Consider the following 21,246-nt stretch of genomic DNA (forward strand, 5'->3'; position numbering starts at 1 on the left):
ATTACTATTTACATTACTAGTTAAAAAAATTCTGCGTTGGAAAATATTATTTATTCAAGGAAATATAAATTACTTGCTATATATAATTATACAGCTATTTTAATTCATGACGTTCTTCGAAATATTCTAAACTTGTAAAAGATTGTTAATTGCAATGAACGCAGTAGGTGAAAATTCTTTTCTTCTTTTTTTCGTTAAATGTGTTCCTTTCAGTTTCTCTAACAAACAGAAATATTCTATCTTTAAGAATGTAATAGATACAATTGACTGGCATAAGACCAAAACTAAAATACATTGAACTCAATGCAACAAATTAACAAGTATTTTTATGTTGACGCCGGAAGAAGTTTTAACTCAAACTGTCTTGGCGATTAACATTCTACCACTTAGCGAGAATGGAAATTCAACAAGGAGAACTAGTGAAGCGACAAAGTTTGAGATCCCAGCAACTGCGCGCGAAAATGTCAAACACGATTAGAGGTATCCGCAGTAAACACGAGTCAAGGAATTCCCTTGGGTCGCCAAATGATGCGGAGAACCCCAAAATCGACCGATTTGAGCTTGGCTTGCTGCTAACCCAAGCAATTATCAACCATTTGGACCCTTAACGATGCGGTTTTATTCGTATTCGCAAGCACACGTCAAAGTCTAGTAATTGCAAGACAAGCAGTCTCTCTCGAGATACCTTCCTCTTCTAGCGTCTTACTTTACTCTGGTTTGATCTTCCCGCGATATCTGTTTTTTTACATAGACTCTTCCGTAATTCTCGGTTTAACTTCGTCGCTTTAGTCAGCTTAGTCGATCGCTGAATGAACAAGCAACTGAATCGTTTCATCTCACGGAAACAAATTTTATGATCGTTTTCAATCTGTTAGTATATTCGGAGGAATTAGCATTCTGATGAGCTCGGTATGTAGATAAATTTTTGTGAGCGACGTGCAAATTTTTATGCAATAATACGAGATCTAAAGGCTCAAAAATGCATAGAATGCGTATAATATTAAAAAAATGTATAGAATCTTCAAAATAGTATTCGTTACAATTTTGTAATTGGTGAACCAAATTTAGATTTCATTTCTTTACTTGTATTCGTGAAAATTGAAATCTGCATCGAAATTCCCAGTCTAATTATTCATCTATGAATCACGATCTTTGCATGTTCTATTCGTCAGAACGCTAATTATCCGAAACCCAAAATCTTATTATCGAAATGTAATCATATCCTTATACAAAACTCAAGCATAGCTCGAATTAAGAGGAAGCCTGCCTGGGTGGCAGGTTATGGTAGAAAAAGGTAATGGAATTCCGCGGATCAGCAGTTTTACGCGGTTACATCTCTTTTCGCGAGCCATGCCATATGAGCCGAGTGAATCAGTTCGTGGCGCACGTTACGCAAACAATCGTGCGGTCGGCAATAGGATAAAGCGGATCAATTGTTGAGTAACTAGTCTAACAGAGAACAACGAATAAAAAACAAAAAAGAAACAAAAAAAAAAATAAATAAAAAAAAGGAACGATAGGAGAAAGAAAACGCGAACTCGCAGAATTAGTAAACGAACCTGTTTGTGTGTGGATATCGCGTAGATATCACGTGCATATTGATTTTTGGGGAACAACGACAATTAGCGGTGTCGGTCATTGACAACGAGCAATCGAATAGGGAGGCAGAAAGTTTCCAAGAATAGACAAGGTGGCTCGCATGTATACGCGCTTGTACACGCGTGGCCTGTCGTGTTAGAGTTCATCAGCGTGATTGGTGTGCTTTGGAAACGAACGGACCGCTCTTCGACCAGGACAGTTCACCGCGGAATTCGCAATGTCTATGCCCGCCATTCTCGTGTCGCGCGCAGGTACGCGCCCGGTCATCTTCGTGTAAACGTAAATGCACGGATTTCCAGACTTCGATGCCCATGGCATTTTCCTCGTGATCCAGGATGAAGCAGCTTTGCCGAGGGATTATCAGCGATCCTCTCGCACCTGCGAATATCGATAACTTCCTCGTGGCCTGGTCTGTGACGTTGATTCGCAGTAACGTAGCTGGCCCGATGGACAGTCGGCTCTCCCGGAAACCCTGGCTTTCGAAATACCGTGGTTTGGACGAACAGTTGAATAATATGGTTCGCCAGATTCTCAAAGTATAATAGTTATGAGCTAGTCGAGTTATGTTTCTGTCTGATTGATACGATGTTTGGCTTATTAGGCTGAAGATGTGTGTCCTATTCGTGATATGGATCTTTAGTATAATAGATATTGTAGGAGGTTTGAGCTGTACAGTGGTCTTGACTCGTGAAGTTTTGAATAAAATAAGGAAAGTCGTATCTGATAATAGTAATGTAGTAATGGTTAGGCACCAAGTTGAAGCTGTTACCCTAGATTCTCTTTGAACACTGTTTTTAACTCTTGGTTAATTGTCGACTTTTAATTTTTAACTTAATCTCGTACACATTCTTCCCAATCATTTAAGTTTAAACACGAATAATCTTTCTGTCTGTATTCTGTATTTTCTGAGTTTGACCCATAAAGTTTTCGTTGATCTCGTGACCCATAAAGTAATCTCTTCTTTCATGTCTCCAACACACTAAGCCAGATATAAACATACAGAATTATAGAAAGGATACAGGAGCGAAAAAGGGAAATGGATAAAAGTATAAGAGACAAAAAATGATCACAATGACCAATTCATAATTTGAATGAAGGATTTTCTACGAAATATATGGCTGAAAGCTTATTTCTTATTTCAATTTCCTTTGATACAAATCCAATCTACTCATCAGTAATTCTAGCGTTAAAACGCGAGGCTTTTAATTACCGCTTTCAATATGATGGGCAGGATATATTTAACCTACATTTGCAACGTTTGTCATCAAGAATGTCGGTATAATCGAAGGATATCGAGAAAAGAGAACTAAAGACGTTGAAAATGATACGTACGTATGTGCATATATATGAGGTGATATTGAGTGTAGCGCGTTAAATAATCACTCGGTGTTTAGGTCAACAATATATTTATTGACAAGTGTCTTCTTTTGATCACGTCGCGTATCGCTCTCGGTTTCGCTAGTTCGTCTCACTGCGCGATTACAATTTGACCTTATCGCTTCCTGGTTCAAACTCGACTGTCGATCGGATTCAATTCTTTTCTTTTTGTCACCCCTCAATATCCTCATTATCCACGCCTTTATTAGGCGTCTGCGACCGTTGCCACGCACGCCTTCTTCTCGAACATTCGAGGGAAGCGGGATATTGTTGGCCCATTAGGCATTTCGTTTCAGCGATATACATTGTTGCTGGGTGCCGCCACATATAGGACACGATCATATCTGAAGGGAAACTCTCGAAGTAGAGTATCTATTAGGTTGTCCGAAAAGTGTCTTTCTTTTACAGGCACGTCTTTTACAACAACGCATCTGTATACAAACATGAAACCTAATTTGTCAAACGTTGTGATTTTTATCTCGATAAAACAAAATGGATCGTACGTAATTCGATAAAATAATATAAAACGGAAAATTTTGTGCATCCACTATTTCCTTATAAAACGAAAGAAATTTTTCGGACAACCTAATATAGTCTACAGTTTTATCTCGGGACAGGGTCATCGTTGAATCGCAGGTAATACTCGAGCCAATCGATCGGTTGGATTTAAAACCAATCGGTTTTAAAATTCTCGGTTTCCAGTAATAGAGACAGATCGAAGTTAGCTGTTAAGTTCGCTAGATCTCAAGACGATAAAACGAGCATTGTCGGAAATGAAGTGTACCCAGGGTATCGATATATTCCACCTGTTAAAATGAATTTCTGGGTTTGTAACGCGAGTTATATGCCGTTTCATAGCGTGGCAACCAAGACGAAACGAAATACAACGAGAACAAGGACGATGGGTCGATTCGTAACAGCAGGTGTATCATTGACTCGTGGAGATCTGAAATTTCACCGCGCCACGGGGGATGATTATACCCACAGGGTGAGAGACAATTGCATGGCATTCTCGTGACGCTATCGGTGTCGTGCTGGGTGCAGGTGTGGACGTATAAGCCGATCAGAAATTGTAACTTGCCTAGCATTGCTGTATCAACGGGAAACGGAGTCCGTACGTGATGTCCGACCAGGAATTCTAATTTCAAAATCCAACTGTGTAGCTTTTCGAATATGAGCAAAGTTGTCAGACTTTGATAAGTATTTGAACGCGATGTTTTCGATGTTTGGGAGAAACTTTTGAGACGAAGATATTAATATCTATACCGATATTCAAAATTATTAAAGGATTCGTTTTAATGTTACTTTGATTATTATACTCGCTCCTCATGTTCGCAATTTGATTTTTGATTATTGGTTTTAAATCACAATATCATACGAATAATATGTCAGTGTATTAAGTCTTATAAGAATCTATTTCGGTAAATTGTGATTCCATAACAATATCGCAACAACTAACAATGTACTTACGAATCTAAATTAACTCCAATACGAAAGTTACACTTCATGAGATTCGATTAAAAACTTGTGTTGAATTACAAATATGTTTTTATCTATAAAATGTAAAAAGAAGCGTTAAAAATTATTAGTTAGAAATTGTACGTGTCTGAAATTTAAGCTCAAGTAATCCATCAATTATTGAAGTGAAGTAATTACGAACAGTACTAGGTATACAAACATCATCGTTTTTCGATTTCAGACTGAAACGATCCGGAACGTAGTATCGCGACATTGATCCGACTCCCTCCCGATGCTCCATTCATCGGCGAGCTATCTGAAGGTCGGCCAAGTAGGAGTCACAGAAGAATCGGGGTGAGTCAAAGTTCCCATTCTCTGGATTATTTTTCAACGGACAGCGCATTGCGAGTCGGTTAGCAGCGGGAAAGTTAGCGGTATGCGATGTTTTCTCCTCGTGTTCTTCGAATCAAGCGAAGCACTCGAGTTACTCGAAACTTTTTGGCGCGATTCCATGGCTTGTTCTGTGTCTGTATACGAGGCATGGGTGAAGTGGAAGTAAAGAGACGGAGAAAGAAAGGGGAGAGGGAATCGTTGCACGAAAGCTTCCAGCTCCGGCAGTGATCATTTAGTAGCATTAAATGATAGCAATTTGTCGTGGGCGGTAATGAGCACGGCCTATTTTCACGTCGAACGATACGACGATCCACGGTATGATCACGCTATGGGAGCTCGATAAAGTAATGTATTGTGTCGTGGATGATTTCTCAACGAGAAATATATAGAGTCGATACACGCCGCTGTATTTTCTCCAACTGTCTTTTGGCACAATGGACCGTAAAATCGTTGGCTACGCTCTTAATATCTCGCCTTATAAAGCGATGCTATCCGCGATATTTCAACCCTGTTAAATTGCGACGAGCACCGCTACCGCTATTTTATACCGCTGCAGTTGAGGGATGAGCGTAACGAGAGACGAGTGTGCCCTTCTCTCGTGATTGATTTCAACAAACATGGCTCCTCTTGCTTCAACGGGAGTTCAAAGTATCGTAAATCTTTTTATAAGCTTCTTGTATCGACTGGTCCGATATGCTAAACCTTTTGAGTACACATTAGTATCAAAAATAGCCCGATATAATATAATGTTAATGCTTCGAATATTTCAAATGCACTAACATATAATTTATTCAAATATATAGTTTAAATACGAGAATCACGCGAGAAAAAGACTTTTTCCACTTTTATGCTATTTGGTGGCTAAAAAAAGTATGAAATAGTTGAACAAGGGAGTAACTTGATATGGATTCAAAGATATAAGATATTCCTTTTAAGAAAGGAATAATATTCACTTTATTTAATGCATTTACTCTTAATTAATTAGTATCAATATAGGTGCTATATTAAATACAACGTGCAAATACTTTTTATAGCCACTGTATAACTATTCTACATATGACTTTACTCATTTATTATGCATCGCTTATTAAGCATTCGATTGATTAAAAATATTATTGCATTATAATGTATTAATATAAATATTGAAAAGTGAATTCTAAATGAATATACATAGTTGATCGATACGTGTATAGCACTTTATACCTAGATTACCAAACGACAATCACTTTCGTTAACAGTTATTACACAAAATTTTCGTGTCGCAATCACAATCTTTTGTTTCACTGTCGATTTAGCTGATTCGAACGGCGATACGGTTTCTCAAATGCACATGTTAAAAGTGATATTATATTGTACAGTGATCGGAGAACAGCGACGCAGGAGTTGTACTAATGTTAAGCATACAGCGTATGTCAAGTAATGTCAATTATATTATCTGGTAATTTCATTGATTACACCTATACATTTTCTCTAATTATGCACCTTGCCTGCCGATGGGGAAACCGCATTGCAGTTACATTGTAGTTATAACGCGCGCACACCAGGCCCGTTAACTTATTTCTCTTACAATTTATTTGTGTGCACGCACGTAATGCATTTGCATTGCTTTCGGGTAAATATCGAAGTGTAATTTCGATAGAAGATTACGGTAACAACACGAACGTTCCCCAGTATTAACTACTTTGGGAAACACATTCGAATTTATGACAATGGTCGTAGTTTATTGCTCATGAGATATTTAGTCCGGACAAACCATGGCGGATCGTTTATTAACCAGTTGCAATTTATTTCTTGCTCGTCGGGGCAATTTTTGCTCTTAAATCAAAAGTATACATCCACTAGTTGAAAAACTGAGCTGTTTGTAAAGAGCAATACAGAATTCTTGGCTTTTTAGAGTGGAGATTGATGGACTGATGAAGGTTTAACTCTGTCCAATTGAGAGCTCCAAACATGGAAACGAAAGGAAACGAGGAATTTCATTTCATATTAAATTGTTAGTCGCTTCTCTTATTCTGTTATCATCTATCACAATTCTTACTTACAGATGGAAATAACACTTTCTACTTCACGAAGTATTAAATATGACGTACAAACATAATCTACGTAAATTTAGTTTTGAATTGTAATTACGGAAATATCTTCGTTTCTTTTTATTGGACTCTAGCTTTCTGATTTGCGATTAAATGAATTGCTTGTCGAATTATTTGGAAATTTTTATTTGGATTTGCTTTCTAAGTCTGTTGATTTACGACGTGCCAACTTTCTACCAGAAACTACCGAAGAGGTACGTTTCACACCGTTGAGGAAATATGACTGCGGCTCGGAGAACTTACGAGGACATTATCAAGGCTAACCAAGATCAAACACTGACGCACGACGATCACGGACGTTAGACGTGTATGTACTGCGAGGCGATTTGCCCTCGGCGTCGCTCGAGAGACCACATAATTTTCCATCTATGTAGGTCAATTCCGATCTCATCGACAACGGTTCAATTCTAACTGGAAACCAAGTTTGAATGCGTATGAGGGTTCATGAAATTAATTCTTGTACGTTATCGATAAGTCGAGTCATGTAGCAGATTCGAAAATTTTCGTCTGTCTGAGGTGGGCAATATCTACTACGCAAACATTTAGGCCATATATGCTAGTGATTTCAGAATGACAACTAATGTTAGAAATAAATTACTAGATATTCTTTATATGATGATATTGCTTGTACTCTTTTTTGATTTTTAGAAATACTTGAAAAAGTAAACACCTGAATTAACATATTATGAAAAATACCTTCATAGAATGATTTAAAGCAATCATAGGTAGGTTGTAATTAATGTAAATTATAAGGGAAAGGATTCGTTAATGAAGATGTTATATGTGAGAGAACGATGCAAAACACTTGCTAGAAGATTGTACAACTTATTTGCAAGAGATAATAACAGATTAAGAATTATTGTGTATGTTGAAGCAATTCTCACTTCTAGGAAAACTCTATATCTGCTCTAGTGTTTAGTTCTCCTAATCCTCGAAGCCATTAAATATTATTTATCATTAAATCAATTTATAGCCTTTTTAGGAACACGCCTTGCACAGATGGTGCAGCGGAATATAGACAGGCCAGAATTATTTCGTAATTATACCCATAAGCTCTGTTGTAATGTAACGTTGGCAACGTGCGAATCTGGATTAGCATACACTGTACTTATACTTGAATTTATACTTACTCTATCAGATAACCTTGTAGCGGCATTCGACAGTAAACTTTCTAACGGTTTCTGTCCTATCTACCACCCACTACGGGAAGATACGGGAAATCTGCTTTTCTCACGTACGATGCTTCCCGCTAGCAACTTTCCCTCAAGGGCGATTAGCATTCTTTTCCTGCTACCAACACAAAATTAGCCAATTAACAGCGACGTCCATTTCCCTTACTTTTCGAACCAAGGCTTTCCTCAACGAATCAGATGATCTCGTATCCTTAGACACACCCCCTCATAATTTTCCTATGCAGCATCATTCTGACGGAAAGTCAGTCGTTAGACGCCTGTCCGAATTGATAGTTGGTAGTTTGCAGTAATAGCTGATCCGAGTTTCTCGACATCTTAGGCAATCATCATCCAACTTGAATCGCACATCGAAACGTATCGAGTTGAGTTCGAATTTGTAATCGCGAATCGATAATAGTAATCGCGAGTTCTACGCATAAGTGTACACATAGAATATATATTAATAAATATTTATTGTTAAATATATTCGAGTGCTTCTTCAGTACCTATCACGATCTGATAACCTGACACTGATGATCCCGACCTGATTTATAGTGACAGAGATGACCGTGATAGTGCCACTGAGATTTCAATCAACGCGATTCTGAGTGTGTCAGTGCTATGGAAAATATGAATCTAGGAAATTTTGCCAATCAAACGGTCAGCATGTTTCCGTTGCTGCCCACGAACACCACAGTATGGTTCGCCCTATTGGAGAAGCAATTCAACGTAGCGCAGATTACGGACGACGATGTAAAGTTCGTGACTCTAGCTAAATGCCTCGAGGGCCGATACCTACAGCATATCGAAGACATACTGGCGAACCTCCCAGCCATCGGGAGCTACGAGAAATTGAAACGCGCGCTTATTCGCCCATTAACCGATACGGACAGCGCCGGGGCGAAGAAGATGGTGGAGAACAAGGAGATGGGTGACCGGAAGCCATCTCAATTTTACGAACATCTTAAAGAACTCGCGAGCCCCTCCACCCCCCGACGATTTCATCCTCTCGCTGTGGAGCAGTCGATTACCCGCCCGTATTAGGCGTATCTTCGCAGAAGTCGACGACTCTGATCCGGAAAAGCTATTGAAGCAAGCGGACCTCATTGCAAAGGAATTTGGACAGGATTATCAGCGAACCGCCCGAATAACGACGGTAACCGATTCAGCTCCGCAAAACTCTGGAATGAACGAGTGGCTCGCCATTCTCAACGCGTTAGAAAGCGATATGAACCGAATAAAAGCTAAAATAAACGCCTTGAATCTCGATCATCGTCCGCGTCGGCGATCGAGAAGACCCCGATCTTTATTATTATCGCCGAACATGCGAGGATCGCGCACACAAATGCCAGTGCTCTTGCAAATGGAAGCAAGGAAACGGGACCAGCTGTCTGTAAAGGCGGCAGACGACGACGGCCTGGGATCCCATCTTCGTCACGTCAAGAGAACGAAGATTTCCTTCCTTGTAGACACCGGCGCCGACATAGCGTATATCCCCGCAGCAAAATACACGGGCACGTCAACAAAAACGCGTACGAACTGTTCGCGGACAACGGGACGCTCATCGCAACATATGGTACCATTGCGATTTACCTCAACCTGTCCCTAAGACGAGCCCTCAAATGGCATTTCCCTAATTTGCCTCTTTGGTGTCTTAGAGACAGTTCAGACCTCGTGAGGATCGATAATATGTGTAACGTGAACACGAGTCCCATTCCGAGACATTCACGCAAACCCAAATGGGCCCCGTTCTTCTTAGTTGGTGCGTGTTCGAGAGTTCAATCGAAATTTAGACATCTTTGCGAATGTTCTAGGCTTTCCCCTTACACTCTGTATTTATGCTGATAATAAAGATTATTTATAACAATTATTATTTATTTAGCACGTTGACTGCCACGGCACCCGTATTCGAGTGTCAGCATAGTTTCTGGACGGGCTGCGGAACCCATATTCGGGTGTCGCTTATTTGACTACTTACGAAGGATAGTCGTAGGTATTTGAAAAGATATTCCATGATAACAAAACTGTTGAATTGTTATAAAAGTAATACGAAAATGGTTTATTAAAAAATTATTTAGAATGTAAAACTTTAAAGCATTCCATACATAGATGAGGTTGGTCGGGGCAATTTGGACAATAAGTTGTTTTCTTTAAATTCTTTTGTGCCCTTGTTCGGTCCATTCGACGTCTTTTATTTGCATAACATAGTTCGCATGCGCGTCTAATGCTTCTTCCGGAATCATTTCTCCGAACGGCGACATTATGCCGACTCCGTCGAAGACAAGAATTTTTTGTATTTTCAGACAACCCTAATAATTTTGCAACTAATAATTGTCTAAATATCCTAATATTTATATTCTTCCTTGTTGCGATTTTGTAAACTGTCAGAGCGTTTACAACAGAAATTTCCAGCAGGGGTCGAATGCCAAGTTTTCTGTACCATTTGATTCCTTTTCTAATTGTGATGGCATAAGAAACCATTTGGTCAGAACAATCTATACCATACTTTCCTTCATTATATTAAACAACAGCTAGTGGCTTTAATGTTGCGAACAAACGAAACGAGAGATCATTCTTGAGACCACCACTTGTGCGACTCGCATTACTAAAATATCGATGGGATAACTGCTGCACGCGTGGCCTGACGGAGATTTCTTTGAAAACACCCGTGGCAGTCAACATGTTAATAGTACAAAAAGCTTGTTTTAATTCCAATCGAGGAAGCTTGTGATAAATAAAATGATACATTCTAAGACTTGGAATCATTGATGAAAGGCATAAAACGAAAGAAGAACAAACAATGAAAAATCTAATAACACAAATATCGAGATTGATCGAATCAATAATTTTATTATTGATCACCATGAACAGTGAGTATCTGCGGAAATGAAGTGAATTTTATTAGACAGGACTATCATCTTAATCCTTATGGACAAGCCTGTGTGTAAGTGATATACAATAACAAAGATTCGTTGCACGAACTCAATTTCAAGATAGTAAAAATAACAATGATTACATAACGAAGCAAAATTCTACCCTACAGCTACTGGGATACTACAGAACATGATACAGCTTCCGGAAACGTTAGTTGGATCGATAATTTCAGCGATTCGCGTTCAAAATCCACGACCACTTTAATCCGTGGCTGGTTATTGTTGGAGAATAGCAGAGGAGGAGGGGACAGTATCGAGACAGTGTTTCCACGTCGTAACAATCGGCAGACCGGATGACCGGTGCTCCCGCAGAGCTTTAAAATCCGATTGCATTTATAACGGGCACGGGTTAGCCTCGCGATAACCCAGCCACACGTGGCCTATGCGATAGATTGATGCAGCACACGCGTGAACGTGAACATGAACGCAAACGCGAATGTGGCTCGCGATGCAACCTGGTATAGTTTACTTGGAAAGCACGCAGCTGTTTGACGTGGCTGGATTAACAGGACCACTGAATACACGCGTTCCACTTTCCGGGGTAAGGGTTCATGTATAGAGGGTGTCTCATTTGAAGCTTTGCACGCAATTAGAAATAATCAGTAAGGAAATAATTGAATTAAACTAATAATCTATTTTGCGCATTATAACGAAAGTGCTGCCTGAAAAGTTAATAATTCTAATCACGAACAAAACATCTCTCTTATATTACTAAATTTCCTAGAAAAAAGATTAGCAGGAATAAAAAATTGATCAAATAAATGGATAATACCTTTTCTATGTTCGTTGCAGCATCTTTGTTCATTATAGCATTCTGGTGTTATTAGTAAGTACTGATTGCTATAGTCCTTGTTCGTTATAACATATCCTACTGTAGTTTAAAATTATGAAATGAGGAGATCAACGTATACGTGTTTAGTTTCAAGATCAAATAAAGAGACACAGAGATAGGATTGATTGACAGCGCACTGAATTTTAGAACTACTCTGTTGTAAAAAATAGAAAACGTTACTTGTGCTCTTTCCTTGTAGTCTTCCTTTATAACTATCACAACATATTCCTTTCGAAAAATCAAGTTTTATTTGAAAGATATATCTGAATAATAAATAATTCAGGAAATAATTACGTGTGAAGCTTCAAATGGAATACCCTGTACATATATATATACAAAGAGAATGTGTCTCTCAACTCTCAGAGTAGGGTGAGGACTGCCATGCTTTCCACACATTTTCAATCTGCCAGTTAATTTGACAGTTACCACTGGAATATTTACTACTGACATCGGAAGTAGCGCTTGTTGATCATCCGTTGTTGGTAATCCGTTCGAATCACCGACTGTTAGCCGTGTTATCAGAATGCCGTGTTAGTAGTGACTTATCGATTAGTGATCGCGATCGTGCGCCCGTCTGTCAGCCTCCACGTGGATCGGTCAATCCGATCCAATTATCCGCGACGTTGACGGAGTGGCCTAATTACGGGATCAAGATGTAACTTGGTATCTCGTTATATTGTCATCGTTACTGTATAATTTGTGGTGGTTGGTTTCAGAGGAATGTTTGTTTTCCAGCGAGTTTGAGAAGTACACCGCTGTGTATAAATAGGGAAAGTTCTTATAACAAACTCAACCTAGTTTAGTTCGTAATTATTACTGAAAATTTGAAAGCTTCTATGTTTATAATGCTTCAAAGTAAAGAAAGTGTATTCTTAAACTCCATATTATAGAAAAGAAAATAGAAGTAAAAGTTTTCATAATATACAATTAGTTGTATCAGTATGTATTTTCTCAGAGAAATGAATTTTTAAATTCTATAATATAGAAGAAAAGCTGGACATGAAACTTTTCGCAATAGAATCAGTGAATTGCGAGTGAACATTTCACTTTACGCGACAGTTGATTGTAACAGAATGTAACAACGTGCAAAATGAAGAAAATGGTTGTACAGAATTTTTTCAATTAGTCTCCGAATAATGAATTAAATTATGTTATGCTTAATTACAGTTGCTAACTAATACGAAACTTTGATATTTTAATGATTATAATCATACCTTTAATATTATAATTATATTATATTTAGTAGTTGCTCAAAGGCTATAGTCCTTTTCAGTAACAAAATAGTATGTATGTATTAGGTCGTCCGCAAAGTGTCTTTCTTTTATAGACACGTCTATCACAACGATGCAAAAGATGCATCGTACAAACATGAAACCTAATCTGTCGAACGCTGTGATTTTTATTTTGATAGAATAAAATCGATCATACGTAATTCGATAAAATAATATAAAATAGAAAATGTCGTGCATCCATTATTTCCTTATAAAATTAAATATAAAATAAAGACATTTTTCTGACGACCTAATATTTGGATTTGGAGATGCACATATGGAGTTGGTTTGGTAACGATGATTCTAGGGTACTTTGACCGAAGAGTGCTATGTAGATTATTGTTCATTCTGTTTATTAACAACAACTAATAGCACGGATTAATTTACTGATTACCAAACCGATCATCACACGATACTGTTTAATTAATTTAGCCCCGAACAGCTGATTGGGAAGGATTGTCTCGCATTCGATAAGACATTAGGGTAGATTACTGGTCGGTATAATTGCATGATAGATCGAATCAATCAATGCGTGATTATATACGCCTTGATCCGTTCAATGACTTCGAAACAATGAGCTTACGTGGTGGTTATTGCTTCTGATTAAGTGTATCTGTTATGAAACACGCCTTACTCCTCGTCAGATTATTCGTGTCAATCGTGTTACATACTCTTACAGAATTTTATCCATTTGTGTTTATGAATATGAATGACATCTTGTTAAGTTCGAACCAGTAAAGTGTTTTGTATTAATTACAAATCCATTAATAACGTCATGTACTTTGTTACAAAATTTTGTTCACATGGGTTTTGAAATTTCTTAATTTTAATTTAAAAATGTTGTAATGAATATTTGAAGGAAGGAAATGATAAAATGACAATCTGTTAATTTTGCACAAGTGAAATATTCTACATTAATTAAATTTGAAAATTTGAAATTATTTGTGTCAATCGTGTCATGTATTTTGCTACAAAATTTTGTTTGCCTCAGTTTTAAAATTGTTCTATTTTAGATTAAAAATTCTTGAATGAATATTTTCATCCAGGGACCGTTGAAATAACGGCTCGTTGGGCTTGAATCGGTAAAACATTCTGCCTTAATTAAAGATCCTTTAATTTGAAAATTCTACTTTATTCTTTTTAACGCCCTCTTGGTAATGACAAGAGATATCCTAATTTGCGTGTAATTAGATTTCTTGTTTGATGCATCGTCTTCGTAATTCCAGCTCTGTGTCTAGTAATTTCAATTAGCTATAAATTCTATTTCCTCGTAATTTTAATTATCTATAAATAAGAAAACGAACGTTTCCAACTTATTCATGAAATGTATGCTCTTTTATTCAACGACCTCGAAAAAAGAGGAATGTAAATATCATCTTTTTTTTGTTTTTGTTTTACTTGCTATGATATCCGCTTACGAGACGTTTTAATTAACTTTCGGGTTAATTGAAACACAGTCGACGAAAAAACTCGTTTGTTTCGTATTTGATACGTGTAATGTACAATAACGATTGCTCAGTGAGCATCATACATATAATCTCTGACTAATCTGTGCATGTTCAAGCTTGATACGCTTACGCTTGAATTTTTGTCGCACCAACATCTGCTTTTAAATCGTTCAACGACCACGTACAATTATGCGTTCTGTGAGAAGGCATCAGTTATAAAAAGTAAGCTTTCAATGGTAGGATGCGCTTCTTTAGAGATTGCAAAGGTATTGCGTTAATTAAACAAATAGTTTTTCGTAGTAAATTTAAGGAAATTTTCTTGTTTTAATCTCTACTACTTTTAATGTGTAATTAAATGTCACTGAAATTATTGAAAATAATAGAAAAGCGTAACATCAATAGGATCGTTTCGAATTCATTCATGAAGTTTCTTCAAATTCATTAGAATTTACTTATTGAATCATTCTCGTAAGCCTTATGCGTCAATCGAATATTTGATGAATATTTAACTTCAAGACAAAATTTAATACAGACTCGTTGATCTATTCGTTTTATCGCTATCAATAACGCGATACATTTGCTCACTCAACATTTCACTGCTGATTGAGTAACGCAACTGAAGTGTGATTGTTCACACATACAAAGTAATATCTGTTTTAATTAATTCCTAGCTTATATAAAAATCACACGATTCGTTCTCAATATATTCAAAATGGTCAGATAATCCCGAACAAACTCTATATATAAAAAAAACCGTCTCGTTACAACATTTTAATCTCACACCACATCGACAAAGCCCTTCATTCAACCCCTTAATTTTCAGCAAACTTACCGTGTTCATCTCTTATCGGTCTTCGATCCCGTAATCATCTGTTCCATCAGAACTCCTTTCCATTCGTGTTGATCGTAGATGCTTGTTCTGCGTTTAATCGTTTCAAGACTACGGCATACGTGAGCGGCCTGGAGGAGTAAGTTGAAGGCGTCTAACGAAAGTGGAGTAGGACTGGTTTCGTGGCGCTGACGTGCAACAGGGAGCAACCGCGTAACGAGTATTGTTCGTTCGTTCGTGGAACAATGGGCCCTGGTACTTCATTCATCCGCTTACAATTATACGAAATTAATGGAAACGAAAATCGGGATCTCTGGTGCACGCAACCGAGAATGAATGGAACGTCGTTGTTTCATTGTTTGGGACCGTGCGCGGGATACTCCTGTAATCTTGATTAATTGAAAACGACGCGACGAACAAGCGCAACGACCACGTTTGTGTTATTTGTTAGTCGCTAGTGAGTGGAAGAGATTCATTAAATATTTAGCCGCGAATATTCTATAAACGTGGAAGGAACTGAAAAACGGCTGGACAAACGCGGTCGACTTCCTTTGAGCGGTCAGGCATTTTTCGCGAGCTCCTCTTTTTTTTTTAATCGCGCGGAACACGACCTCTTTTCAGAGTGACTACGTAATCGATCGCGAACGTGAAATTTGCCTCCCTTTTTTCTTCCCTCTGCCTTTCTTTTTCTCTCCTTTGATGGCTATTCATCGCCGTTCCAGACCAACAATGTTTTAATAAAGGTCTGTGAAAGGCCTCTGACGTGTGCGATTGGTTTTTGTAAACAGACGAACGCGGACGGAATTGCTGCCCACGGAGAGATTAATCGTAGGATAGAAAGTGGAATTTCCCAGTGAAGAAACTCCACAGGAAAAATAGAGGACTTTTTGGTCGGTTCGGTACCAGCATATCGCCTGACGAATGCTAGATGCTGACGCGAAAATAAGAGTCGCGGCTAATCTGTGGATATTCGTGGTCGATGGAATTGATAAGTTTCGAGTAGAACATTCGAAGGCTGACGAGTACATATATATATATGGTAAATAGGTTGAGCAACGTAGCACGTTTGCTGTTATTTTTCTTTATCGAACCGTGACATATTTCGATTTTCTTCTGATGTTTTTTGCGCCGCGTATACTGCTAACAGTATTGGAAGAGCTGTGTGATTATTATTTTGATGGTATGTATATTAGTAGAGGAAACGAAAAAGGGAGACAGAAAATATGGTTTTGGGGCTTTACAACATCTAGTAATCAAATTAGAATAACCCATAAGTTTTAACTTTTTAACATTTTTTTTTATACCACATGCTTTGTCTCTTCGGTATTTTTCCAAATGTTTTAGATTTTTATCTCCTAATGGCTTCATCGTTTTAGTCTCAGAGACGATTAATTTTTACTTTTACGAGGAAATTGCAAGAAGCAATATCATCTTGATTAATAAAGAATGGAGTTTCATTTGGGGCGCGTATTGGAACCTCGATCTTGTGGCTGGCTCGAGAGTAATACGACGACGTAGACGTTATCGACGTCGTAACTCGGTTGTATACATCGATACCTGATCGCCTACAGGATTGGATAGCGCCAATCCTGAATTGGCCATGGTAGTGGGACAGCGGTTTGGTCATCTCCAGATTTGATCCCCCGGTGACCGGCGTCCCTACGGGTACACGTCAAAGCTGTCGAACATAGGTCGACAAACACGCGGATTTGCCCGTCCACGCATTGTGGTGACGTTAGAATGGATCAAAACCGACGCGACACCACATCGACCTCCTGACACTCCTGTTCTCGCTATGTTATCCTTTAACAAGTTACTTTCATACTGTGTTCCATGCGAAACATTGCATCACATAAATAAATAGTCACTAATATTCTTTATAAGAATTAGAAAATCGATTAACGTGCATATTTTTATATCCCGATGAAAATAGTTTCCTGGATAGATTGTGATTAATATATTAATATGTATAATTCTTGTTGTTTCGTTTCCATATTATTTAGTTGCACTTGAATATTATGTCTAAAATATATCACTGATATCAGAGATTTAGGGGAAATCGTTATTTTGCGTTCCATATTCCATTAACGCCAAAATTACCACTTTGCAATATGCACCTAAATATACAATATATAATTTCAATAAAAGTTAACATATATTTCGTTAACATATAAAACTTGTCATTTTGATAATTTTGTTATTACTGATGGATAATAGATATTGGATCAATTGATGAAAAATTAAGAATGTCCTAGATGATCACAAAAATTTCTTGAACCAAAATCTATATGTTAGAAACATGCATTTCATAATAAATTAATTTTAATTCCTCCTCTTTATATCCTCGGTTTGTTTACACTTAATTCCAATTTATTTGTTTATATATTGTTTATTTACGTCCCAGATTTGCTTTTCTTTATATATTCAATAGAATACGCGTAAATAATAATTTACAATTTCGCTTACTCTTTTGAGTACTAATTCCTTATTTCAAGTATCAGCAATTGAAATTAAGTCTCAATCGATATGAAAGAAGATTTTCACTGGCTGAATACGTTTAGTCGGGCAGCTCTCGTAAAGCGGCATCCCCAGAGAAATTTTCCTGTCGTTTGGCACGAACCACGTTCTGGTATCGGCCGTATCCGCGACTGAAACGGTATGCTTGTTTAGAAATTCCCGTTACAGCGGTCGCGAAACGCGTATACAGATTCTCCTGGCTGGCGTAACGCGACATCGTGACGACCATCGTAATAATACGGATTCGTTCTTACGATCCCATTCGGTCTCGTGATCCAGAAGAATAACGCAAATTTGATGACAGCAATTGATGCAAACAGCTTTCGCCATTCTCGTTCACAGCCGAATCGGAATTTCTTCGTTTCGTATCGGAGTAAGCGTACTCGCGAGGTGCTTTCCCCAGAATCGACATATCAAAAAACGATCCTTTTGCTGTTTCCCTATAATCTACCTATAATATACACTAAACTTGTTAGTTTTAATCTCTTTTTATGTTACTTTAATTGCAGTTTTATCATTCGTGATGAGATTCATTAATTTGCAGAGGAAATTCAATAAGATTCTGGTAATTTCAAATATTGTCAAAATTCCTTGATTTAACAGTCATTTATTTTAATTAACTTACAAGCAGATATTATAATACAAAAATTAAAATTTATTTAATTCTCAAAACATATCGCTGGATCATGGTTTGTGAATGTAAAAATGCATAGATATGTACATAAAATGGATATAATATAATAACAGTATAAAAAATATCGGAAGCGAAGTATTTCTTATAACATTTAGATACCAGTTCGTTAATTGTGTTCGGGGAAATATGATTCACAATATAATTACAACTCTTTCGTAACAACGTGGATTAAGTCATTCAATATTAGAATACTTTATTTTTCTTTGTATTTTGTAGTTTTTATAATAAAGAGAATAATATAACAGCTATGGCGCGATTGTAATATTAATCAAATGCAATAAAAAGTATTGTGATCATAAATAATTCCGCTCATGGTCAAACAATCTAAATAAATTCCTTCTAAGTAGAGTCAAAATCCATCAACACTGCTTCTAATAATTGTATATATTCTATTTGTAATTTAAACACTTATCAATCATATTGAGGACAGACAGGTCAGACAAGATGATACTCCTACGTATTAGATGACGTCCAGAATGGATCGGAGATAATTCGAATCTGAACTTCGTGATGCATGCGACCACATGGAACAGCGCGAGAAATGGCAGTCAGAAATTGCTTTCCTGGCAGTATCGTGGCTCCATTTATTGGAAAAATTTTTGCTACGTGTGTCCCTGAACACGACGAGTTCCCCACCGTCACCAAGTATAATATCTTCCATTTCTCCCAGTTCGATATCGATTTGTTAACCATACAACACCTTCAACCATTTGTACCCTGCTTTAATTGATAAATTTTATCATTCTCGCTTCATATAATTGTTTATGATATTCGGCAATTCCGAAATTAGGACCTGTCAAGATACAGTAGCATCAAGGATTTTATTCGAAGACGAATGCACGTTTGGTACGAAATTGAAGTTTCCAGATGGAGGAAGAAAAAAAAATATGTCGAACTGGTGGAAGTTCGGTGGTGATCGGTTTCGAGTGACTTACAACTTACAAGATGCGGTTGCAGTATCCAACGAGGGCGACGAAATTGAAAACGGACCAAAGGAACACCGCGTTTCCGAGAAACGCCGACCAATTGGACATGGCACATTGCTTCTCCAACAGTTCGACCCCTCGCTTATTGCAAAGTTTCATTTTTCCTTCTCTGGCCTTCAACGACTCTGTGCTGTCTTGATTTTATTGAAACTATTTGGAAATATATTTTATGCGACGTTTTCGTTAAAGTTTAGGTGTTGAGGAACACTGCCACCACGAAGTTTAAGTAGAATAATTTACACACACAGTGGTTCACAAAAGTATTTGGACATTCGCCATAAAAAAACTGATAACTAAGCTTCACCAACGCAACGATGATAGTCAGATCTCATTAGTGCTACTGAAATTTCAAAATATTTGGTATAACGCATATAATATATTCATAAAAGATTTCTACGAGTGTTGGAATACTTTCGTGAGCTATTGTATAAATCAGACATAATTCTATAATTTAAAATAAATTCTATAATTTTATTTTCATAATGTACATTATACCTGACAAATTTGGATTTATTGTAAATGGGTCTCATCGTCAGTCCTAACATATCAGATCACTCAATAGTATATCTTGTTCCGTACTATACACTTAAAAAATAATATGATCCTGAAACCTCTTTTTTCTGAACTCTGTGTCTTGTACCATCTACGAGCTTCCACGATGCTCCAAGATCCTTCAGCTCTTGACAATATCATTCGGTACGAAACATTTAGCTCGTAATACCTACTTAAGAAGTTTGCTCGCGCAAGTTTTCAATCTGCTTATAGCGCAATTACCGAGATACAAAAGATTCGATGGCAGAGGGGCCACTTGTTTTGCATAGAATTGCATCAGAGATCAGGATGGCAAAATTCGTTGGGCAACATTCTATACTGTGTCGCTTATTGGAAAGCAGATTTTCGGCAGGCTGTTGCACGGAGCTGGTGCTCTTCTCGTTTCTTCGTCTTATCGTTGTTGGCCAGGTCGAAAGGTTAAGTGTTCGTTATACAGCAGAAAATACAATAACAAGGTCTTGATTTTCGGAAAGGTACGGTCTACATTTTCCCTCTCGCTACTCTTCTTGTTACTTTTGCTTGCTCTGAAAAGTGGGACGTGAATATTACCTTGGCTTGGTCGTTTGCATTTCTCGTTCCCCCGTGAACTCGCGCAAATATTCGAAAGCTATTGCTGAAGAATGAATAATTTAGCTTATTATCCGAATTTGACTCTTAAAAGCAAACATTGTAACAAATTCGTTTTTAAAGTAGAATATTCTGCTACGTTTTACATACTTAGTTGTTTCTTACTTCTTTGTTATTTTATATTTTAATTTGGTATGCTGCTAACGCCGTGGTTTAAGCTGAATGTATATACACATTCACCTTTATCCAAAGTAAAATAGTGGACAAGCATGGGATTAGGGGAGAACCACGCAATTTCCAGCGAGTTTCCTCTAATTTTCTTTCCCTTCCTCCTTTCCACATCCTCTTTCTTTTTCGCTGTTCATTTTTAAATGTGAAAGAACAATTAGCTTCAAGTTTACAGTAGATCTCTTCGAAGAAAGTAAATAAGCTCGAATAGAAACTACTAAATCGAATTGTGAACGAAAGGAGGAAAGGAAAATAGAAAGGAAATCGACGCACTTGTAGTTCTATAGAAGTTTAATGGGA

At 37.5% G+C, this 21,246-nt stretch overlaps 1 protein-coding gene across 2 annotated transcripts in view; it reads left to right on the forward strand.

The window, feature by feature from the left end:
- LOC100648546 overlaps positions 1-21,246 on the forward strand; it is a 396,941-nt gene that overhangs the window by 77,706 nt on the left and 297,989 nt on the right. The window contains exon 2 of one of the 2 annotated variants that reach the window (XM_048409433.1): positions 4,676-4,788. The exons of the other annotated variant lie outside the window; for it this stretch is intronic. The gene's annotated coding sequence lies outside the window, so the exon portion shown is untranslated. The remainder of the gene's footprint in view (positions 1-4,675; positions 4,789-21,246) is intronic. 2 annotated transcript variants of the gene reach the window in all.

The sequence above is a fragment of the Bombus terrestris genome, chromosome 1 (genome assembly GCF_910591885.1).
Source record: "Bombus terrestris chromosome 1, iyBomTerr1.2, whole genome shotgun sequence".
Taxonomy (NCBI): Eukaryota; Metazoa; Arthropoda; class Insecta; order Hymenoptera; family Apidae; genus Bombus; species Bombus terrestris.